General features: G+C 49.8%; 1 protein-coding gene across 1 annotated transcript in view; it reads right to left on the bottom strand.

The window, feature by feature from the left end:
- LOC146817937 (uncharacterized) overlaps window positions 1-24273 on the bottom strand; it is a 1667073-nt gene that overhangs the window by 419599 nt on the left and 1223201 nt on the right. The gene's annotated exons all lie outside the window — the stretch shown is intronic.

Consider the following 24273-nt stretch of genomic DNA (forward strand, 5'->3'; position numbering starts at 1 on the left):
TTACAATGAACCCTGCCCTTGGGCATACCATAGGGGTGTCTGATATGAAGAAAAGGGAAGGTTTAGGGACTGGCAAGTGGGTGCACTTGCCCAGTTAGCATGACAGTACCAGACTGCACGCAGGTTCTGCAATGGCAGACGTTAGACACATGTTTACAGGCTGCTTCTGTGGGTGGCACAACCAGTGCTGCAAGCCCACCAGCAGCATTTGGATTTACAAGCCCTGGGCACTCCTGGTGCACTGTACTAGGGTCTGACAAGTAAACCAAACCAACCAATCATGGAATCACAAATTATACATTAATTTACAATAGGGAGCACTTGCACTGTGGCACTGGACAGCAGTGGCACAGTGCCCTGAGCAACTAACACCAGCAAAAACATATGAGGCAACAGCGAAAAATGGAAGGGAGGCCCACGCCAATGTGCCAGGTCTAACACATGTCCCCTTCAGCTGAAATGTGGGGAGAACTACCCTACCTCCTGGGAGTTCTCATCACTAAGGTGGAAAAATCTGGACAGACCATCAGCATTGGTGTGTTCTTTACTGGGACGATGTTTCACCGTGAAATCCATCCCCTGTAGGGAAATGGACCACCTTAACAGCTTTGGATTCTCAACCCTCATCTGTATCAACCATCCGAGGGGCCTGTGGTCTGTCTGAACCCGGAAGTGATTCCCAAACAGGTAGGGTCTCAGCTTCTTCAGTGCCCAGACCACAGCAGAGCCTCATGCTCAATAGCACTCCACCTCTGTTCCCGTGGAAGTAACCTCCTACTGATGAAGGCTACAGGTTGATCTAGGCCCTCCTCATTCATCTGTGATAGAGCAGCCCCCACACCATGCTCTGAAGCGTCTGTTTGCAATATGAACTCCTTGGAGAAGTTGGGTGCCAAGAGCACGGGCGCTGTGCACATAGCAGTTTTTAAGGCCTCAAAAGCTTCCTGACAGGTGTCAGTCCAAATCACTTTCCTTGGCTGCTTCCTGGAAGTCAGCGCTGTCAAGGGTGCAACAATTTTGCCATACCCCTTGACAAACCTCCTGTAGTAACCTGTGAGTCCTAAGAAGGCTCTTACTTCTGTCTGGGTTTTGGGCGGCTCCCAAGCCAGGATGGTTTCGATCTTGGGCTGTAGGGGCGCCACCTGGCCGCTCCCTACCTGGTGTCCCAAGTACACCACGGAACCCTGCCCGATCTGGCACTTACTCACCTTGATTGTGAGGCCTGCCCTCCGCAGCGCCATCAACACTTCCCAGAGGTGGCGCAGAAGTTCTTCCCAACTGGCGCTGAACACTGCGATGTCATCCAGGTAGGCGGCACTGAACGAGTTCAGTGCAGCCAACACCTGGTTGACTAACCTCTGAAAGGTGGCAGGGGCATTCTTCATCCCAAAGGGCATCACCCAGAACTGGTAGTGCCCATCTGGTGTGGAGAATGCTGACCTCTCCTTTGCCCCATCGGTCAAGGCGATCTGCCAGTACCCAGACGTTAAGTCAAACGTGCTGAGGTACCGCGCAGGCCCTAGCCGATCTATTAGCTCATCAGCTCTGGGGATGGGGTGTGCATCAGTCCTGGTGACTGCATTGAGCCCTCGGTAGCCCACACAGAACCGGAGTTCGGGTGTGGCACCCGGCGCAGCAGCCATTGGGACCAAGACCACTGGGCTGGCCCAAGGACTGCTAGAGGACTCAATTACCCCTAGCGCAAGCATCTTGGAGACCTCCTCCTTGATGCAAGCCCTTACCCTGTCAGTCACTCTGTAGGCCTTGTGCCTCACAGGTGTACTGTCCCCAGTGTCCACCTCATGGACACACCAATAAGTGACACCAGGAACCAGGGAGAACAGATCAGAAAACTGTCCCAGCAACTGGTGACAGTCATTCTGTTGCTCAGGGGTCAGGGTGGAAGAGAGGTTGACACCATCCACTGGCCCATCTTGCTCTTTGACTGACAGGAGGTCAGGAAGAGGCTCGGTCTCCTCCTTCATCCCAGCATCTGTTGCCAAGATCATGCCCACTTGAGACCTCTCCAAGTGGGGCTTCAGGCGGTTGACATGCAGGACCCTCAAGGAGTTTCTGGGAGACCGCAAGTCCACCAAGTAGGTAACCGGACTCTTGCGCTCCACAACCTCAAAGGGGCCGGTCCACTTATCCTGGAGCGCACAGGGCTCCACTGGGGCCATGACCCACACCTTCTGTCCAGGCTGAAGCTCAACTAAAGTGGCATTCTGGTCGTACCACCGCTTCATCTCCTCCTGGCTGGCTTCCAGATTCGCCTCAGCGAGTTGTCTGAAACGCCTAGTCTGGTTCCTAAAGGCCAGCATGTAGCTATCTACATCCTGGGGAGGTTTCCTGGGAGATTGCTCCCAGCCTTCGAGGTCCTCTTACGGGGTGTCCATAGAGAAGCTTAAAGGGACTGAACCCTAGAGATTTCTGTGGCACCTCACGGTAAGCAAAGAGCAGGCATGGTAAGAGGACATCCCACTTACACCTCATGGGCTCCTCAAGACCAATTATCATGCCTTTAAGGGTTCGGTTGAATCTCTCAACCAACCTGTTTCCTTGGGGGTGGTAAGGAGTGGTGAACTTATAGGTTACACCACACTCCTGCCACAGGGACTTCATATACTTGGATATGAAGTTGGTGCCCCGGTCAGATACTAACTCGCGAGGGAATCCCACTCTGGAGAAAATTCTCATCAGTGCTCGTCCCACCACGGGGGCCGTCACTGTCCTCAGAGATATGGCTTCCGGGTACCGGGTGGCATGGTCCACCAAGACCAGGATGAGCCTGTTGCCCATGGCTGTCTTGGGGTCCAGTGGCCCCACAATGTCAATACCCACCCGTTCAAAGGGGGTGCTGACGACAGGGAATGGCTGGAGAGGAGCCTTGCGCTTCCTCCCACTCTTACCACTTGCCTGGCAAGTCTGACATGTCCTGCAGTGAGTGTCTGAACTCCGGCACATTTGGGGCCAATAAAAATGGGTGACAAGCCTTTCAAAGGTCTTGTCCTGCCCCAAATGTCCTGCCAATGGAACATCATGAGCCACCCCCAGTAGGAAGGCTCTGAAGCGCTGGGGTACCACCAGCACACGGGCTGACCCAGGCTCAGCAACCTTAGGCTCTGTATACAGGAGGTCATTCTCCCAGTAGATCCAATGTGATCCAGACTGATCACCTGTTGCCTGGTCTGCAGCCTGTTGCCGCAGACCCACAAGAGAAGGGTATTCTTTCTGCTCCTTGCAGAATTCCTCCCTGGAGGGTCCTCCTTCTTGCTGCCAATGGGTCAGCTCAGGCAGGTCCCCCAGTTCGGCTACCTGTTCCCCTGTTGGTTCCAGGGCATCCCCCACAGGGTCTGCTCCCTCCTGGACCGTGGGAACTTCGGGGGCCGGTTTCCCACGCCCCCTGCCTCTACTCTTGATGGCAGGCACCTGGGCCTCCCTCTCAGGCTCCAGGTCCTCTTTAGCACCTTTACTTGCTGCCATTGACCGGGTGGTCACACACGCCCAGTCAGGCATACCCAACATTTCTAAATGTGCATTCCGCTCCAACTTCGCCCAAGGTGAGCTCTCCAAGTCTTTCCCTAACAAACAATCAACAGGCATGGTGTGCCTCACAGCTACCTGAAGAGTACCAGAGACCCCCCCCCACTCAAAGGGAACCTGAGCCACCTTGCAGTGGCTCTCTGTGTTGTCAGCGGCAACAACTGGGTAGAATGCTCCAGGGACAACCTGCTCTTGAGACACCAGGTGACACTTGACAGCTGTCACACTGGCCCCTGTGTCTCTCAGAGCCTCCACTCTATGGCCATTGATGGTCACCCACTGCCTGTATTTTTTAGTGTTATCATGCAGCTGGGTCCTAGGGACCATCTCACAGTCTCCTAATGAGATAAGGGACATTTCTGCGGGATCCCACCCACTTTGGGCACCCATCTCCTCACCCAGGGCTACACTAGCCATCTGCCTGGGGGCTGCACCAGTGGGTGCTGGTTTTCCAAACAGGCGACACTTGGTATCATTGGCAAAATGACCCAGTTCTCCACATTTGTAGCATCTCGGGGGCCCACTTTGAACAGGTAGACCTGTCGGGGCCCCTGACGGTTTCTGGGGGGGGGAGGCTGAGAACCTTTCCCTTGGTTCCCTTGGGGATTACTTTGGGGCCTCTTATGGAACTCCCTCGGTTTACCCTTGTCCCCCCACTCTTCTGCTGGGGACCCTGCCCACTCTTGGCTCCCACGTGACCCTTGTGGACCCTGGTACTGACCCAGCGGTCCGCCTCCTCAGCAAGCTTCCTTGGATTAGTCAGCCTACTATCAATCAGGTGCTGGCGTAGCTCAGGAAAACAATTACTTGACAAGTGCTCCCATGCAATCAAATCAAGAAGTCCCTTAAAATCATTGACTTTGCTACCCTTCACCCAACCATCCAATGCTCTGCAGAAAAAAGTAACATATTCAACATAGGTGCTGTTTGCTATCTTTGTGCAACCCCTGAACCTCTGTCTATACATCTCAGGGGTCACACCATATCTAGACATCAATGCATCTTTCATGTGGGGATAGGAATTATAGACATCAGAAGGCAAGTCTAGCAGTCTGTCCCGTCCCTCACTAAGGAACCGTCCCCACAACCCCGCTCCCCAATCCTTCTCAGGGACCCGGTGGGAAGACATGGCTACCTCATAGGCCTTGAACCACTGCCCAATATCATCATTTTTTAAAAATTCCTTCACTACATCTTTAGGGATATATACTCTAGATTCCACAGGCATTGATGGTGTGCTGCCACCAAAGGGAGTACTCCCGAAGCTCTGGGCTTTCTACTCCAACTCCCTCAAAATCTGTTCATGTTCAAACTGAAGTTTCTTTTCTTCTAGGGCTAACTTTCTACTTTGCATTTCAAATTCTAACTGCCCACTTAACTTGAGCTTGGTCAGCTCAATTTCATGCATCTTACACTCTTTTCTATCTGCCAACTCCTCTGGAGATAGACTTTTACCAGACACACTGCCACCGGCAGGGAAAGGGGTTCTCCTTCCTCTTGGACCCACTGGCCCATCCAGCTGCTCCTCTGCATTATCATCATGAGTGGCATTCCTTGCTTCTACCCGGGCCCTCAGCGCCTTGTAGAACTCTGCCTTACTTTTACACCCAGTAGTGCAAACATTACATTTCTTGCAGAAGAATTTCAGCTGCCTGGCAGTGTAGCTGTCCATTTTCTCTTCTTCCATTCCCATTCATTATCAACAGAGACTATGGATGCTGCTTTCTCCACCATGGTTAAGCTTGGCAATACTCAAAAATAGAAAGTCCCAAAAGGAAATCTACCAACAAGTATTGGTTGCGTTAAGGTCTGCACTCACTAAGTAGTGTTCACCAATCACTGTACATGAGTCACAAATGCAAGTCCAGAATCCTCAGCGCTGACCACCAATGTTAGACTTGGGGGTCTCTAGTTGGCACAGGTATGCACTTGTGACAAATAGGGACCCTCTCCTCTAGTCAGGGTAAGGGGGACACTCCTAAAATAACCCCAGCTCACCCCCTTGGTAGCTTGGCACGAGCAGACAGGCTTATCTCAGCGGCAGTGTGTAAAGCATTTGTGAACACATACAGTAACCAAGTGACAACACTACAGATGGACACCACACAGGTTTTATATAAAAAATAAGTATTCTTTATATAGATTTACCACAAGACCATTAAACGACAAAAACACACAATACTGTTACTTTAGAAGGTAGGATTTTGCTTAGTTCTCTTAAGTTCTGAAATGTGACACTTTAAGTCAATGTACCTTTTAGATGCGACACACAGGGCAACAAAAGTGTTGCAACGATGTTGATGCGATGAAGATTTTGGTGCAATGAAATAAAGACGTGAAGATCTTCCAGATGCGATACGCTTCTCCGATGTTGCGAGAAGACTCGACTCGATGCTTCAGCTGCAGCGGCGACACACTTTACGCGATGCGACGACAGCGGCCTTGGCAGCGACACTCGTCTCCGACGTTTGCGAGCCGCTTCCGCTCGATGCGATGTTGCAGTGGCGACACCCCTTTACGCGATGCGACGACAGCAGCTCCGACAGCGGCACGCTTCTCCGTGGATGCGAGGCGCTTTTCTTGATGTGGTGCAATGCGACAATTACGATGGCTGCGATGGCGACACGCTTCTTCCTCGATGCGAGACTCTTCTCTTGATGCGGTGCAATGCGTCAGCTGCGATGGCGACACGCTTCTTCGGCGTTGGGAGACACTTCCTGGATGATGCGAGACGCTTCCGCTCGATGCGAGGCTATAGCGGCAATACACTTTACGAGATGCGACGACAACAGCTCCGACGGCGGCACGCTTCTCCTTCTTCAGGAGGCAAGCTCTTTTCCAAGCCCTTGGAGATCCTTCACAAGTTGGGCAAAAGTACACACAAAGTTCCTTTCTCCTCTCTTTGGCAGTAAGGCAACCACCGCAGGCCAATCCCCCAGTTTCAGGGATAGTTTCCTCCTCAGCTTCTTCTGGTTCCTCCCTCAGCAGAGGTTCTTCTTGTTTTCCCAAAGTGATCTAAGTTCTTGGGATCAGGGTCCCAATATTTATACCCAGAAATCCTTTGTCCTCTGAAGGCAGAGGGGCCTTTGCCCAGTCCAAACCAGTTCCTGAGCACTCTGTTTACCAGACTTCTCCTTTCCTTTCACAGTGCAGGGCAGAAACATTAGACGCCCCACAGGAGGTGGAGCCAGCATTGTGGAAGGCAAGTACAGCCCTGGAGCACTTTGCTGATAGGATTCCTTCTCTTCATTCACTGTGCAGGGCAGAGACATCAGCCGCTCCCCAGGAGGTGGAGCCGGCATTGTGGAAGGCAGGCACAGCCCTATTCAGGTCCCAGGTGCAACTCCTCCCACCCATCTGGATGCAGATCTCTCTTCACCACTGGGACACCTCACCCTGTCTCCTGGAATTCCCCAGCCCTGTCAGGCAAACTCCAGACAAAGGAAGACACACAGCCTAGCAGAGGCCGGTTTGAATGGTTAGACAAGAAAATGCCTACTTTCTAAAAGTGGCATTTTCAAACACAGAATGTTAAAACCAACTTCACTAAAAGATGTATTTTATCATCCTGTGTTCAGGCATACTAAATTCGAATTTCTACCATGTTCTCTGAGTCAGTTAGTATTATAAGATGCAATAACCAAACTGCCCATTCTGGCCTATGGAGAACAGGTAGCCTTGCAATCGTGAAAAACGAAAATGGCTGTAATTCACTATTAGAACACGCCACACACACCAGGGCATGTCCTACCTTATCCTTACAATGAACCCTGCCCTTGGGCCTACCATAGGGGTGTCTGATATGAAGAAAAGGGAAGGTTTAGGGACTGGCAAGTGGGTGCACTTGCCCAGTCAGCATGACAGTACCAGACTGCACGCAGGTTCTGCAATGGCAGACCTTAGACACATGTTTACAGGCTGCGTCTGTGGGTGGCACAACCAGTGCTGCAAGCCCACCAGCAGCATTTGGATGTACAAGCCCTGGGCACTCCTGGTGCACTGTACTAGGGCCTGACAAGTAAACCAAACCAACCAACCATGGAATCACAAATTATACATTAATTTACAATAGGGAGCACTTGCACTGTGGCACTGGACAGCAGTGGCATAGTGCCCTGAGCAACTAACACCAGCAAAAACATATGAGGCAACAGCGAAAAATGGAAGGGAGACCCACGTCAATGTGCAAGGTCTAACAGCGCCCGAGTCACAGCGATTCTGGCTCGGCACGGAGCTCTCGGCTGAACAGCACACTAGACACACTGTTTCAGCTAGGTCCTTTGGTTGGCATGGGGTGCTGCCAATGCCATATTCATTGCCAGGCAGCAGGCCAGTGTGCGCTGCCAGTAGCATTGAGCCAGGTGGTTTGAGGTGGGTCGAGTCCATCACAGGAATCACCAGTATTGAACCCTTATACCGCGGAGGGGCAAGGTGCGTTGCATTGCTCACTCTCTCAGCTTTGCAATCCAGGCACGCAGGTTATCAGTCCCGAGATCAAGCAGTGTGTGGCCTCCACTTTATTCCTTCTATAGTGTGGACCAGTAGCTCACAGACACACAGAGTCAGGGCAGCAGCACCTGCTCCAGTCCAGGCGCCCGAGGCAGGAGTCTATTAGCAGCCCAGCCAATCCCTGCAAGCGGTGCAATATAATCAGCCCCGCTGCCCTAGTCGCCACCACCCGGGGCTTCTCCCGGCCGTCTCACTTCCTATGCAGTGTAGGGACGCGCGCTGGGGGCCGCAGGCAGCGATATCATCAGCAACCCACCGGGTATCAGTTCTGGGGCGTGACGGCCGTGGGTGGGAGGGACCCTCTACGGTCTCGCGGCCTTTGTTCCGATCGTAGTGTGGGACAGGCTCTGGCTGGCAGTCTCCGTTTGTGAGGCCTGAGATCTGTCCCTGAGCTGCACTGCTGCCCAAAACATCTGAAGAACTGCCACAGCAACCGGCCTATTGTTTCTGAAACAACTCTGACTGTGACGTCTATTAATTACTTTGTACCACTTTGCAGGCCGAGCTCTAGCAGCTAAGCCAGAGCCCCCAAGCCTGTCAGGAGGACCGCGCTGCTAATTGCAGCGGTAACTGGTGCATTATAGCAGCCCCTCTTTAGATATAAAAGAATTTGTATTTTGCTGCCCTCCCCCTTTTGCCGCCCTAGGTGGCTGCCTAGTCCCACCCAATGGTAGAAACGGCCCAGCAGGCATGTGGCGTTAGTAGATTTCAATGCCATGCTAGACGATGAGAACACCTTCTTAGCCGACTGTTCCAGTTTTTTAGAATCCCTAACTCCCGGGGTGGAGGGAAGGAACCCGCCGACTGTTTGGAAGAACATGAAGCTTGAACCTCCAAGCTTCACAGTGAAGGATGAGGGGTTAGAAAAGCTGGATCTCCAGGTGAAGCCTTATAACATCTTACTACTGCTCTGGAAACTGCTGGGGCAGACATTGGCTTCTGCCACACCTCCAAAATCAGCTCCGTTAGAGCTTCACTGGATGGGAGCAATGTTCTACCACTGAAGGAGAGTGCAAAACCTCAGTCAGAATGTTAGACCTGACCTCTGCAGCAACTGCAGATCAAAAGGTCAGCAGCCTTCCTAATAACCCTGTGAAATGGAGCCACGTCTTGAGAAGGTAAAGCCTTGTGAGAAGAGAGCTCCCACTCCAGAGAAGTGTCCAATCCACCGGCATCCTGAAGACCTTTAAAGTCATCCACAGGCTCAAGAATTTTCCCTCCTGAGCCTGCTCCTACTGCTCCTGGAAGTCCTCCTCTCTGTGCCTCCCTCCTGGACTGCATCTTTGGAATCGGCGTGGAAAGCGCCAGGCGTGGCGCCGGTGACATCGGAGCCGGCATAGAAGGAAGTCCCTCAATAGCTGCCAGCGGCATCGAACGAAGACGGGAAGGCGCCTGCTCAGAGCCTGACAGTGCTAGAGAAACCTGCATGAAAGGCATGAATCGTGCCTGGGCATAATGCTGGGGAATGCCCAAATTAAAGGAAAGCCATCCCACTAGGCCAGCTGGCCTGCCGGATGGGTTATCTGCTTTGACAAACATGCCAAACATCACATTTAGAAAATGCAACAGATCCATACCTGGACCCCGAAAAGGTGGGTATGGATCTGGAGCCGACTGGTCTGGTTCAGGCTGAGGCCATGAGGCAGGTTCAGGCGTTGGTGTCGGAGACACCGGAGTCGGAATAGGTGAAGCAGAGAATGTACTGGAGTCACCTGTGGAGAAGGAGAGGAGGAAGGCAAGACGTCATCTTTTCTATGACGTTGCTGGACTGGGGAAGCCAACCTTGATGACTTGCCCTTTGAATAACGACGCCTGGACCCATGAAGCCGCTTCTTCTTGTGTTTTTTGGATGACCTCGAGGTGTGCGGGTCGGCAACTTCGACTTAGTCCTCCTGCGGCCTCTAATTTTCCTTCTTCACCAGGGCCATAATTAACTTTGCCTCCCTTTCCTTAAGAGCCTTTAGATTCATTCTTCGACAGTACGGGCATCCCTGGATGTCATGATCCGACAGCAGACACCAAAGGCAATCTTCGTGGGAGTCTGTGATGGACATATGACCCCAACATTCCCTACAAGGTTTGAACCCTGACTTTTTCTGTGTAGCCATCGCACTGCTTCAACTACAGATAGACTGTAACAATGTTAATCCTTCAAAAAAATGGAGAGTCCTAGAAAAACCGTTATGTGTCGACGGGACAGGAGAGGAGGGAACTGACGTCAGCACACCGACAAGGTCTTCTTATGGCTCAGACGACGTCATAAGAAGTCGCGAGCGGAGCCGTGCTATTGTGACGTCCTCGTTGACGTGGGAGAGCTATGGAAAAAAGTTTCTGTGGAATGCTGGCGCAAGGGTAATTTGAAAGGTGGGGAATCCACAGGCAGATGTATCCATTAGAATACAGATGACAGTGTGGCGCCGCGGCCAGGGCAACTGACTTCGGAATCTGGGGATCACGGTTCGATCCCCGGCGGCAGATTAGCCCAGCACCATGTGACTCTGGGCAATAGCTTGCTTAATCTTCCCGACGGCCCCCAGCGCCTAGAGACCCTTACGGGTGATTGTCCACGCTTTACAAATGTGGATTATTAAATGTGGATGACAGGTGTATCAATGGGTCCCTTATGTACAAAACCATATAATCCACATATAATGATATACTAAGGGGCACAATCTAAAGTTCAATGCCGAAGCAGCATGTTTATGTCATATGACACCTGCTAGCGGTTCAATTGTTAGCGCAAACAGATGAGGCAACAGGGTGCACCTCTGTCACGTTCACCTGCCAATGGAGAATGCATTAGATGTATGTCTATTGACACAAATGCGTGCCACCGGTCTGCGTACAATAGTCTGATCCAACGCAAAAATTCCTCTGGCATCCCCATCTTCGCCAGGACCAGAAACATGTAACTCCATTCAATGGAATCAAATGCCTTAACGGTGTCTAATAAGACTGCAGCTGCTGGCAGATCCGGGTTCAATTGGTGCAGTAAAGCGTGGAGGGTACGCAGATTGTGAGCTGTGGATCTAGTTGGTACAAACCCGGACTGGTCTGGTAGAACCAGTGTGGGAAGTAGTGGCTGTATCCTGTTAGCTATTAGCTTAACTAGGATTTCTGTGTCAATATTAACGAGGGACTGTGGTCTGTTTGACTCTTTCTGTCACTATTGATGCTTTGTGCAAGGAAGGGGAATCTCTGCTTATTATAGACCTCCTCATACATGGTGTGTAAGTGTGGGATCAATATATCAGCAAATTATTTATAAAATTCTCCACTCAGGCCATCCAAGCTGGTGCCTTGCCATTAAGCAAATAGTGTATTGTGTCTCTGACCTCTTCAACCAATATGGGTTTTTGTTTAAACTCCTGATGTCCATTGGATGACCATGTTAGCACCACATCGTCTAAGTACTAATGTCGTCCTCTGTTGTTGACACTTTGGCACTGTACAAACCTCCATAAAAGCACTGGAAAGTGCCACAATAGAGGCCATATCTCATTTATCGTCCTCCCTTGGGGGTTTTACCCTAACTATATGATTCTGACACTTTGGCATGCACAGTGTTGTGGCTAGACTACGACTAGGAGGACCTTCTCCATAGGCTTGTGCCACGTGCCGCTTGGATAGAAACTGTAGTTCTTGTGCTGCTAACTCAAAAGTGGTGAGATGTTCTCTAATACTGCCAAGATGGCATGTCTAGGGTTACCCTCATAGTCCTTCTTCAAAGTGCGCAGCGTGTCCTCCATCTTTTGCAATTGTGTGAGGATTGACTTCAGCACCCCTACTTGCATACTGATGCAAATTTCCCTAATTGTTACTTTAAAAGCCTACCATATAGTGCCTTTGCTCTCTACCGAACCAACGTTTGTTTCAAAGGACTTACTAATGGCAGGTCTCAGCCCTTCTCTAAAGACTAATTCAAGCAGTGATGTAGAGCAGAATCACCATGTGTATAGAGCATTAGTCATGGTGGGCAGTGTTATTTGCAAAAGCACAGGCGCATTGTCTGAAAATGCCTTTGGCATGTGTTTGACCTCCTCTACTCATGTGCACAGTTCTTGTGATAGTAACAGATGGTCTAGTCTAGACCATGACCCGTGGACTGAGGATGTGAGAGTGCCCTCACATGAGCTTGGGATGCACAATCTCCACACATCCTCCAACCCGTATTCCTCTAGGCCCTCACATACATACCTTTGCTACGGTCCACTATGGGATCTAGGTATGCATCACCTCCTCGGATGACCATTGTTGCTGCTAATATGTTGACGTGGCACCAAACTGATGTAAAAATCTCTGGGTCGTCGGCAATTGGGCCGTATTTGTTAATCAGTGTTACAGGTGTGCCCCATATATTGCCTTGGACAATCTGTGATGTTATGAGTCACTGTGAAAGGCACTCCCCTGAGTAAGACAACGCTAGTCCTTGCACCATCAATTTAGTGCCTATGGCCTGCTCTATACTGCATGTCAGATGTGTTTCCTGTAGGAAAGCTATCTGAATTTTCTGCCTATCTAAGTAGGACAGACCAGCCAGGCCTTCCGTGGGTTAATGAGCCCCATTACATTCCAAGTTAATATCACTATTTGACTCCCTCGCTGCTCCACAGCACCTGTAGTGTAAAATAGTTGTTGACATGTATTCCAAGAAATTGCATGTATGACACAGTAGTAGTTACGTGATAGGTATTGTATTGTCAATATAAAACAAAGTTAAAAAGCAGCCCTCCATCCACCCAGTTCAGCATCCCAACCATGCTAAAGATAAATTCAACTACAAAGAAAGGCAGAATTACCCCCCAACATCAATACAGAACCCAAAAAAGGAAAATACTTATTAAAGTCATGCGGGTGCACCCTCTTGGGGGCTGCTTGGTTCCCAGTACCCCTTCGACAGAGCAGAGGTGGCCAGGCAAATTGTATAGTGCCATCCAGTTGAGTTTGTTCACGCAATCAGGCCCTCTGTTTCATAATAATTTGAGTGCTCGCCCTGATGATTAATGGTGTCCCCCTGCCAAGGCAACCTCATAAGGATGTGAAGACAGCTCCATTTCAGCATTTTATTACTTGCCCTCTTTGTTGCTATCCATTACAGGCAATGGCCTTTTCTGCGAGATAGTCCTTTGCTGCTTTGGGAGTCGCAAAAATCTTCTGTTTCGCTCCATAGTCAATGTGGAGATGCACTGGGTACAGCATGGTGTAAGGTATTTCATGTTTTTGCAATTTTATTTGATGGGCAAGTACTCTCTTGCACCATTGCAGTGAAATCGGGATAGAAGTAAATCGAATTTCCTTGGTAGTTAAGATCATTCTGCTCTTGCGCACACCTGAAAACCATGCCACAGTTACAGTTTAGCAGTTTATCAATGATTGAACATGGAGGAGCTCCTGGCGGCGGTCGAGCCATGAGAGATCTATGCCCCCTTTCCACCACCAAACTGTGCAACATATTAACTTGTACAAATAGGGCTATTATCTGTTTTACCTATGGCTCCAATTTACCCATGTTGGTTGACTCTGGAACCCCAGTAATACATAGACAATTGCGGGATGATCTGGTCTCTAAATCTTCATTTTTCGCTTGGATCACTGCTAGGACTTTTTCCATGTCATGGTATTTCATGCTCTCAGACTGGAGCCAATCCTCATCTGCCAATATCTGGTGCTCCGCCTCCATGAGGACACCGAATGCTTGACCAATTTGACAGGCATATGGTACATATGCAGATTTGGAGAGTCAATTTTCCCATCTATGGATTTAAGGCTTTGTTGCATGGCTATGAGGGTGCTCTCCAACGCAGTTGCTCGCTAGGTATCGGTGTCCTGTTCCTGGTCAAGCAACGGGTTTTGGGAGGATTTTGCTGGTCCTCTGGAATCAAACATGAGCTGTGTCTGAGTTCTATCAGATTTCCCCATATTTACAGCAGTAGTGTCAATCTGCACCCGGCGTTAGTATCAAACTGTTTCCTGCTCACTAAAGGGCCTTCTGCCTAATACCAGAGTTTAACTGCAACTAGAGGTCATGCGTGACACAATCTCCTCTAAGCCTCCCCTAATTGTTGCTTATTTAGGCCCCCAATCTAAAGTCCTAAATCAAATTGCACATGTAAATGTCCCTTTTTGGTTTATATATGCTCCCCAGATTGCACAGTCCAATGGGAAACTCCCTCTTTGCAGATGGGGCATTCAGAAACTTGTCATGTATAGTCACCAGCTGTCCCTGCCCCCAATTGAATGATTTACCTCCTCTCCTGTGGGCCAGGTTTAATCTAGCTGTTTAGGCCAACACATACAGCAGTGCAAATTCACACAGTTCTCAATTTTAGTTTTGTAGCGCTGCCACCTCCAAAAACTATTTAGAATTGCTTCATTGCCCCCCAACAGGCTCTCACGCATTGTATTCTTACTCGGCCTGCCGTGCTCTCAGGGCCTGTAACTCAAGCCGCTTCCCTATCATGCAACAGCTCCCACTCCTACTCAGGCCCCCAGAGTGGCAGCAGGTTTTAAGCTCTGTCTTCTTGGGCTCCACGCCCGGCCACAGCAGTCACACAGAACTCACTTCTTTTTACAGCCAGCAGACAAACCTTATGCTGTGGTCTCCATGCATGCAGCCCGGGATTCTCCAGCGGGTCTCACCTTCATGAAAGCTCACCCCAGCATGGCCCACTGGCTCCCACAGCGCTCTCACCACTGGGTTTCTTGGCATCTTTTGGGGTTATGCCGCAAGTCCTATCTCACCTTCAGCAACACACATCTCAGGCAGCAGCATCTTGCCTTTATCGGGGCAGCGGGTCATAGTATTCCTTGTGCAGCCGGACTACACAGCTCTCTGCATCACCTCCTGATCATGCAGCATGGCCTGAACGTCAGCAGTCAGTGCGGCCCAGGCAGCCTCATTCACCGGCGCTTATTTCCATTGGATGGGATTAAAATTGATTTTCAAGGCATCGCACAGCTCACCCTGACTGCCTAGGTGCAATAGTGTCAGCTTCGTACATATAGGTTGATTGTGTAGCAAGCAGGTCGGTGGAAGTGACCTTACCCACGTGCTTAGAAGACCAGCCCATACATCTAGCTCCGGGGGTTGGGATTGGGTCCTGCTCCAGCCAGGCTGCTTTGGTTCACCGGGTCTGCATCCAGGGCCACTTTGTCGGTTCTTACGAGTCCACGGCTTTCACCTTTAGTCGCAGGGAGCGGCGCATGATCCACGACTGCTTTGGCTTTCTTGAACCAGTATACGTTTCTGGTCACCACTCGCACACTCCTTTGTGCAGAGACCATGGTCCCTTGGATGGCAATGACTTTCCACGCTTCAGGCTCATCTGGCGTTTGGAACTTCCATCAGGGGTGCCTGTCTTCGACAACAACATAGTAGCCCATGCACAGTGAGGACGACTGGTTCCCTCATGCAAGGCTTGCCGTTCGATTGGTGGCTTTTCCCCGGGATTGAGTGGCCTCGCTGTCTAAACTGGCAGGGTGCCAGGCTGGGACCGCAGGGATGTTGTCCCTTGGGGCATATCAGAAGATCAGTTGGGATGGAGGGCAGCGTGTGGTACTCTGCGGGGTCGGTCGGTAGGCATTCAGGAATTGGAGGAGAAAACTTTTGGCCTCTTCTTGCTCCACACCGTTCTTAGTGCCCAGTTGAGGGTCCGCATAAAGCGTTGCAGAGTGATCTACCAGTGTTGGATGGCATTTGCCACCAAATAGTCCTGGAACTCTCTGACCTGGAACGGAGGTTCGTTGTCGGACTTAATTTCATAGGGAAGGCCCATTAACTTAAATGTCTTGTCAAGGATGGTTTTGACTAGGGCAAAAGCTGCGGATGAGACCACTTCGACAATGGGAAACTTCGAGTGTGAATCTATCAAGACTATAGTGCTGCGGCCATCGAGGAAGCTCCCAAAATCGATGCTGACTTTGGACCATGGTTCTTCATAGGGCTCTTCTTTGAGGAATGGCACATGAGCTGGGTCACCCCCTGTGATCGTGCACGAATGGCATTTGCAAATCACTTCTTCGACCAGGGCATCCATGCCAGGGAACCAATTTGCTGTGGAGGTGGGCTTTTGTCTTGCCCACTCCTTGGTGCCCAACCTGTGTGAGATCATCATTGTCTCCTGTTTCTGGGAGGGTCTTGAACAGGTGATACAGCTCTCCACCACCATAGTGCATGAGTAGAGATCTCTTGACGGCTCTGTCTGTCTCCCTCGTGCCCCTGAAGTAATGGTTGAGCCGCCCTATCCAGGATCTCCAGCAGGGGCTGCTGTCAAGGGGTCAGCATGCTCGCTGAATGGCGGGAATGGTGTCACTGCGGCATGGCTGTGATGTTGGGGTAGTGTTGCTGTGCCTGCTCTTGGGCTGGCTGCGCCGGGTTGAGCTGGTGTGCTCATGGTGTGCAAGCTGATCTCGTGTCTTTTTTTCTTTTATTTGAGTCCCTCTCTGGCACGTGGTGGTTGCCTGCTGCTTTCATTTCACTTTTATACTTTTTAGGTCTCGCGAGCCAAAGGCTCGAAGAGACATTTTATAACTGGGCTTTTCAAAGTGCTGCCGTGGCCTAAAGCTACAGTGCACGTGAACGTGCACGCGCGCAGCCGCCAATCACTGCTGCGCGCGCGCACCACTCGCGTGCTTGCCACACAGCGCTCCCGTCCAAGCGATCGCGATCACTTTCGCTTTGATCGCGATCGCTATTACTTTCGTTTTCGGCCGCGCGGCCGAATGCTTGTTGTTCTTCTTATATGGTCAACTTGTGGAACATGTCTCCCTCTTTTTCACCTTATTTACTCGTCCTGCCATTACTCACAGTAACTTTTCCATGTCCCTAATGACCATTTCTGTTTTGATGACACCAGACGTCGCCCACGTCAGGTAAGAGTTTATTTAGCACAGCGCGGCCCTGCCCTGAACTCACTTTGTTCTTCAGACCGCAGAGACCACATCGCTGTTACTACTTATTAATGTAAGTGTATTTACTTGATATGAGCTTACGTCAGAACCATATTTCATGTGTGTATTCTTCTCCTTTATTGGTTTCCCCTAGAACGTGACCCTTGCACACTTTTGTTTACCCGCGGTCATACCCACTATCACGCATAGTTGCCTTGCCTGACCGCCCGCCAGAGCCACTTAAACGCGCGCCTGCTTTCCCAAACTGCATCATTATTGGATTGTGATCTTTGCTTTCAAAGTATCATTTTAATTAGTATCATTTGTAACCCTATTCACGCACACTTTTGTCCTTGTTAATGAAGCTTCCTCAACGCTATTTAAACTCGCGCTTGCTTTTCTATTTTTCGTGAGTTATGCAATTTGTACCGTAAATCCGTTTTTATATCAGTTAGCCGCAATAATTAACGCGCTAAATTGATCTTTAGCTATTTCAGTATTTGTGATACCATTTTTTCTCCTATGCCACAGAAATACGTGCGGATATCTCTAATCCTATAGTCATTGAATGGTTTTCAGACACTTGCTTGCACATGGGGTAGCCCCCTTAACCCACATGGAATTGGTAATCCTGGGCCATCAGACTTGGCAAGGATATTTGATTTCCCCACTTGCATCTTTAGCTTACGCGTACACCATTAACCCTTGGGGCACCAGCCTAGTAGGTATCCCATATAAGATATGCCCTGATGACTCTAGCAGCACACTTTTAATTCTTTCATGGGAGTTTATGGGTCTTGCTGATTGGTCTGTTCATTCTTATTACACCTTATTGTGTTCAGTATTTGGGACCGCAGCCTCTGAAAATACATTTGGTAAGGATTAATTTCATCTTCAGTCAATCTCATGCCTAAAAAGGACTCAGATGCATACACGGTTATGGGTGTTGGCATGTTCTTTATTATTCTTTTGTACCTTTTTTTCTCGGAACTCTATGTTAACAGATACATATGATGAATATCAATGTAGATGCTTACTGTAAGGAAATCCTCCTGAATTACAGCATACCACTATATGACCATGTGCATATGTGTCTCTCTCCCTCTCTCTCCCCACCCTCTTTTTAATTGTGAAGTTAACAATTATATATCAGGATTTTCCTTGATACGAAGTAGTAATCTAATGCAATACACTATGACGAATTTAGTAATTTTTATGTCACATTCTAACCTCAATTTTTCACCTTTTCCTTGTTCCATTTCTTTCCTGCTTTACTTTACCTTTGCTTTGTTCTATATTGTCTGTCCCATTACTTCTCTTTTGTTTCTTCGCCAATTTTTTAAATCAACTTCACTTGCATTGTATTTTGGGCTTACTTGTCTTTGGGTTTTTCCATTATGTCTGTTATAATACCTTTGTATGTATGTATGTACCACATATCCCTGTGGATTTCTCGCACACTTCAGCCTTGAAGGAAGCCCTCGGCCAACCCGCCATTGGGCGAAACACTTGTCGGCTGTTTGCCCATTTTTCTCTTAGATTCCAGGCTCAGGATGAGAGGCTTTGCCCTGCATTGCCGTCCAACTCTGATAAAACTTCATAATTCAAGGAGGGGTAATCCACCCCCACACCTGGATGATGAGTATTGGACATTTAGCAGACAATACTTATTGCAGCTACCCCTCTGTCAGTTTAGTCTGTAATAAATATAAAGGAAATATATTCCCTGTTGCAGAGGGTTTAAACATAACCTGCGCTCTGTGTTCTTTGGCACAGTGTTTGTTTATTACATAGCAAGAAGTTTCAAGAGAGTGTGTGTTTGCGCATTTGACTGGTCAGGAGGGATGAGCCCAAGAAAGGGAGTACAGCATGATTCAAATGTGAAAACATTTTATTTTACTTTATGTGACATTTCAGCCCTTCTCAGGTGGGTGTTACCTTTGTAGGAATAGATAACTGCTAGAGTAAAAGAACAACCAGAAGGCAATAGAAAAGTGGGCCCTGGCTCAGGGCACCCACCTATCCAGGGACCCCTTCATTAACCTTTTGGGATAGTCCCACAGGGACTAGAGTTATAAAATAAGCAGTTATTCTTACTCATTTTTTTGAGCCAGTTCAAGATGTCCAGCCAGCCACTGCCTGAGAGACAGAGAAGGTTAAAGAAAATACCTATTTGATTCTGGTGAGATTCAGCTAGCGTTCTAACTTTTTAAAGTACTTAGGCCCAGCCCAGCCTTTGCCTTTATTTAGCATGTTCACTTACTGTGCAGTTAAATTTGACACGGTGTGGTCCCTCTTTGACTGCATCATCTTTCTGGAGTTGGTGTCAGGTGGGGAGAACACAGCCTCCTACCTGCTGAGTATGAATACCTGTCGGTCGCAGCAAAGGGAGGGCTGTAAACAAAAGCAACCATCAGCACCGTATGCCTGAATGGTATTGAAAGACTAGCTACAGTGTAACAGCATAGATTGTGAGTAGAAGATATGGTCAGACTGCTAGACTTTCTGCTTCTCTGCCGTGTATGCCACGTGTCAATGTGCAGTGCAGAGTGGCATTATATGCTCCCTCCATGGCAGCACTATCCAGGCGGATCACAGCCTAGTGCCACCTAATTCAGAGTCCCTGTTCCTCACGGAGCAGGAACTGGCGTGCAGTAATAACAAGCATTTGCAATGCAATAGGTCTCCCATTTATACGAGTTTGAGCTATTGGCATTGTAAATGACAGTGCCTTTTATTTAAGTTTGTTTTTTTAAAAACATAAATAAAAGGCACTGTCATTTACAATGCCAATAGCTCAAACTCATATAAATGCGAGACCTATTGCATTGCAAATGCTTGTTTTCTTTCTTTCAGCACCCCTTCTCTCTCCTCACTTCCCTTTTATTTTTCAGTTTCCTTCCTTTGATTTTTTGTTTTGTAAATGATGCTTGGGACACCAGTGAGTCAGGCCCAGCTGCACTCACCCATAATCAGGCTTCTTCTTCGGAGTCCGGAGGCAGGCTTCTGTCGTGACAGGCTCCCTTGCTGGGAGGATTGCGCTCCCCTGGAGGGCGGGGCCAAGCCAAACCGGCGTGTTGATGTGGGAGAGAAGCCAGGGAAATGGAGGCAGGGCAGGGTAGCGGGAGAAAGCACTCTGGAGATGCAACTACCTGGGTGAACGATCGGGTGTCGGCGAGGCCTCCTGCGGTCACCGCTGGAGCCAAGAGGGCTGTGGACATATTGTTGCTGGGATGGCGAACACGGGTTCACCAAACAGCGAAGTGGGCCTGGGAGCGCCTGGATCAACACCTGCGGCGAGCAGAGCCTCGTCCAATCTGTGACGAGAGCGGGCTGCGGATTCAGGCCGGTGAGATGAGCTGGGTGGACGCGGGTAGGTCCCGGCCGTGTCACCAATGTAGGGGGCAGCTCGGTGGAAGTGACCTGACCCGTGTGCTGATATGGCCTGCCCGGATCCCCAATAACCAAGCACACACAGAGAGCTGCAGGGAGTGTGGGCAAAGACCACGAGCGGTCTCCCACCCCTTTATTAGGTCTCGGCTAGCGATGGCTGCGCTTGCGCAGTCTCGCTCGCGAGACATAATGACTTGGGTGAAGAGGGGCTTGAACCCGCCCCTCTTCTTCCCTGTTCTCCATTGGCTGGCCTAGTAAATGCTGGCCAGCCATTGGAGAAGAGGTCCCGTCACTCCAATCCTGCCCCGTCCTTTTCGGATCGGGGGGCGTGTTTTTTGCGAGAAGTCTCAGGGAGGAGACAACAGCAAAACACGCCCCCCAATCCGAAAAGGACGATGCCTTTCTCCGAGGCATTTTCTGCTGTGCCTCGGAGAAAGGCAGTGGTGTGCCTTTTGCTCTGCCTTGTTGTTCCTCTGGGAAGGCTCCCCTGGCATTTAAGGTTCTTAAGATTTCCTGCCCTGCTCCTCCCTCCCTCCCCCACCCACCTGAACTCTGCTGCCTCCCGGGCTCGGAACTAAAACCGTTCGTATTCACCCGACCCTTTAAAACCCTCTCCTCAGCCCAGATCGTAGCTCACACCGGGCCAGTGCTGTTTGGGAAAGGCGGACCCCGGGGTATATGCAGGAGCTCATTTGGCTTCCTCTCCTTGACAGGCCCCACAGGACCATTCTACAGATGGTGAGCTTTGTGCAAACACATTCCGAGTCTTTGATCTCCAACAGCACGCAGTCTCGCTTTCCTCTGAGCCACTGTGGTGAGATCACCTCCTGCCCTGCTCCTCCCTCCCTCCCCCACCCACCCGAACTCTACTGCCTCCCGGGCTCGGAACTAAAACCGTTCGTATTCACCCGACCCTTTAAAACCCTCTCCTCAGCCCAGATCGTAGCTCCGCTGCGATGAGATCACCTCCTGCCCTGCTCCTCCCTCCCTCCCACACCCACCCGAACTCTGCTGCCTCCCGGGCTCGGAACTAAAACCGTTCGTATTCACCCGACCCTTTAAAACCCTCTCCTCAGCCCAGATCGTAGCTCACACCGGGCCAGTGCTGTTTGGGAAAGGCGGACCCCGGGGTATATGCAGGAGCTCATTTGGCTTCCTCTCCTTGACAGGCCCCACAGGACCATTCTACAGAGGGTGAGCTTTGTGCAAACACATTCCGAGTCTTTGATCTCCAACAGCACGCAGTTTCGCTTTCCTCCGAGCCACTGTGGTGAGATCACCTCCTGCCCTGCTCCTCCCTCCCTCCCCCACCCACCCGAACTCTGCTGCCTCCCGTGCTCGGAACTAAAACCGTTCGTATTCACCCGACCCTTTAAAACCCTCTCCTCAGCCCAGATCGTAGCTCCGCTGCGATGAGATCACCTCCTGCCCTGCTCCTCCCTCCCTCCCTCCCACACCCACCCGAACTCTGCTGCCTCCCGGGCTCGGAACTAAAACCGTTCGTATTCACCCGACCCTTTAAAACCCTCTCCTCAGCCCAGATCGTAGCTCACACCGGGCCAGTGCTGTTTGGGAAAGGCGGACCCCGGGGTATATGCAGGAGCTCATTTGGCTTCCTCTCCTTGACAGGCCCCACAGGACCATTCTACAGAGGGTGAGCTTTGTGCAAACACATTCCGAGTCTTTGATCTCCAACAGCACGCAGTTTCGCTTTCCTCCGAGCCACTGTGGTGAGATCACCTCCTGCCCTGCTCCTCCCTCCCCCACCCACCCGAACTCTGCTGCCTCCCGTGCTCGGAACTAAAACCGTTCGTATTCACCCGACCCTTTAAAACCCTCTCCTCAGCCCAGATCGGGACCTTCTCGTAGCTCACACCGGGCCAGTGCTGTTTGGGAAAGGCAGACCCCGGGGTATATGCAGGAGCTCATTTGTCTTCCTCTCCTTGACAGGCCCCACAGGACCGTTCTCTGTGCATTCTGCAATTGTAGCCTTAATTTTATAATGTAATGATAGGACTGCAATTCCCAGAGTGCACCGAAAAAACTGTTCTGAATGAGATATGCGCGCATGGACCTGAGAAAATCAAGAGATCTGCTGAGACGCCTTTGCATACCAGAAAATTTCGTTCCTCCGAATATTAAATGTCCCTCAGTACATAAATCGTTTCAGACGCGTTTGAAGTTAAAGAGAGCAGCCTCACACTAGGTTCTGGAAGGCACGAGCGCCCTCTACAGCCCCATTTTTACCGTGCAATTAATTAAAATGCTGTTTTCCAATCACTAAGAGCAAATTATTTGACTACATTGAGTACTTACCGGCCTGAGCAGCTGCTTATCTGCTGGGCAAAGTTGACGTTCTTGGGTGTTTTTATTAATTGAGAGCGATTTACGCCATTCTACAGTTGTCTCACAGCTCTACCCGAGAGTTTGAAAACTGTTGATACATCGCGATGAAACAGGAGCAGACTTAGCTAATAAAGGAGAATGTAATCTTTTTAATATAAGATTTGCGTTTTTATACAGCGCAGACAAGTCACTGTAGATGTTAGAGAGGTGTACATATTGCATTTGCAATACAAGCACTTAAATAGCAAAGTTGTGCAACTCAATATTTTTACATGACGATACGAAATTCCTCAGTACGCTTAACAATGCTGCTTGTAATGATTCCCAGCAGATGAGCTGTTCCTCCTGCGCTCTGTAGATTGAGATGCAATGCCTGATAGAATTTAGTTAGTAAGAATGTATCAGTGTCCTCAAGATAATAATATAAATATAATAGAAATATTTAATGGATCAACAGTCTATGGGTGGGCTTACAGGAGTCTACAGTTTGGCCATTGGGTACCATTGGTTGGCATTATTGTCACTCTCAATTGTTTGCTTCTTATTCAGTGGCTTTCCACGTCCCAGCTCGTCCATCCTCTGTATGTCCCTCCTCTGGAGAATAGTCTCTTTACCATCTCCCTGATTGTCTGCCTTCTATCCATCCCGTACTCACTTTTAGGGAGCAATTTATTTTTCTTTTTTTAAGTACTGCTTGAGAGTGCATGTGTTTTCCAGCTTCCTCCTTGTCTCCCTATGTGCTCCCCTCAAATGCCCACCCTCTCACTTCGTGTTCCAGACCCTACCCCAGACATGCCAACCCTCCCGATTCAGGCGGGAGACTACCGATTTCAAGGCAAGTCTCCCGCCTCCCGATTCCTGCAAGCAAAATCCCGATTCCTCGAGGTTTCAGCTGACCGGGCTTGGTATTTTGTAACGTGCTAATTCTTCCAGCAATAGTCAGAGTGGCGATGCAGGGACTCTAGAAGGGGTGAAAAATCAACAAAGCCCCATTAACAAGCGAATGGTCTTTTAAAGACCTGTGAAGTACTTGGGGGCAGCTGTGTGTGTGCCTGGGCTGCCACACAGGTGGGGGAGGGGGAGGGTTGGTATATGCACTGCCAGCAACCTGCCAGGCCAGTGAGTGCAGAACACTTGCATAACCCTCTTTCTGCCTGCCATCGCGCTCCATGCTTCTGAAAGGTAAGAAAACAAGCATTTACAATGCAACGGTCTCGGCATTGTTAAAGTTACAGCTATTGGCATTGCTCGTGACAATGCCGTTTCTTTAAATGTTTTAAAAACAAAAAGATAAACAAAAATAATGTCATGAGCAATGCCAATAGCTCTAACTTTACCAATGCCGAGACCATTGCATTGTAAATGCTTGTTTATCTCCTCAGGGCGAGTCTGCCCTGAAGAGTGCTACAGGGTGCAACATTGTGTTGGTGAGGCCGGGTGGCTCTCTACATCTTGGATGGCAGGAATTAGGCGGATTTACTAGCCCAGTCGGCAGAGCAGCACTATTGTGTAGCCATTTTGCAGTGGGCCACCTATTGCCTCATTCAATGAAAAGTTTAAGGAATTATATTGCTTTCCAATCTGTGCATCTTG

This window comes from Triturus cristatus, chromosome 6, assembly GCF_964204655.1.
Source record: "Triturus cristatus chromosome 6, aTriCri1.1, whole genome shotgun sequence".
NCBI lineage: Eukaryota > Metazoa > Chordata > Amphibia > Caudata > Salamandridae > Triturus > Triturus cristatus.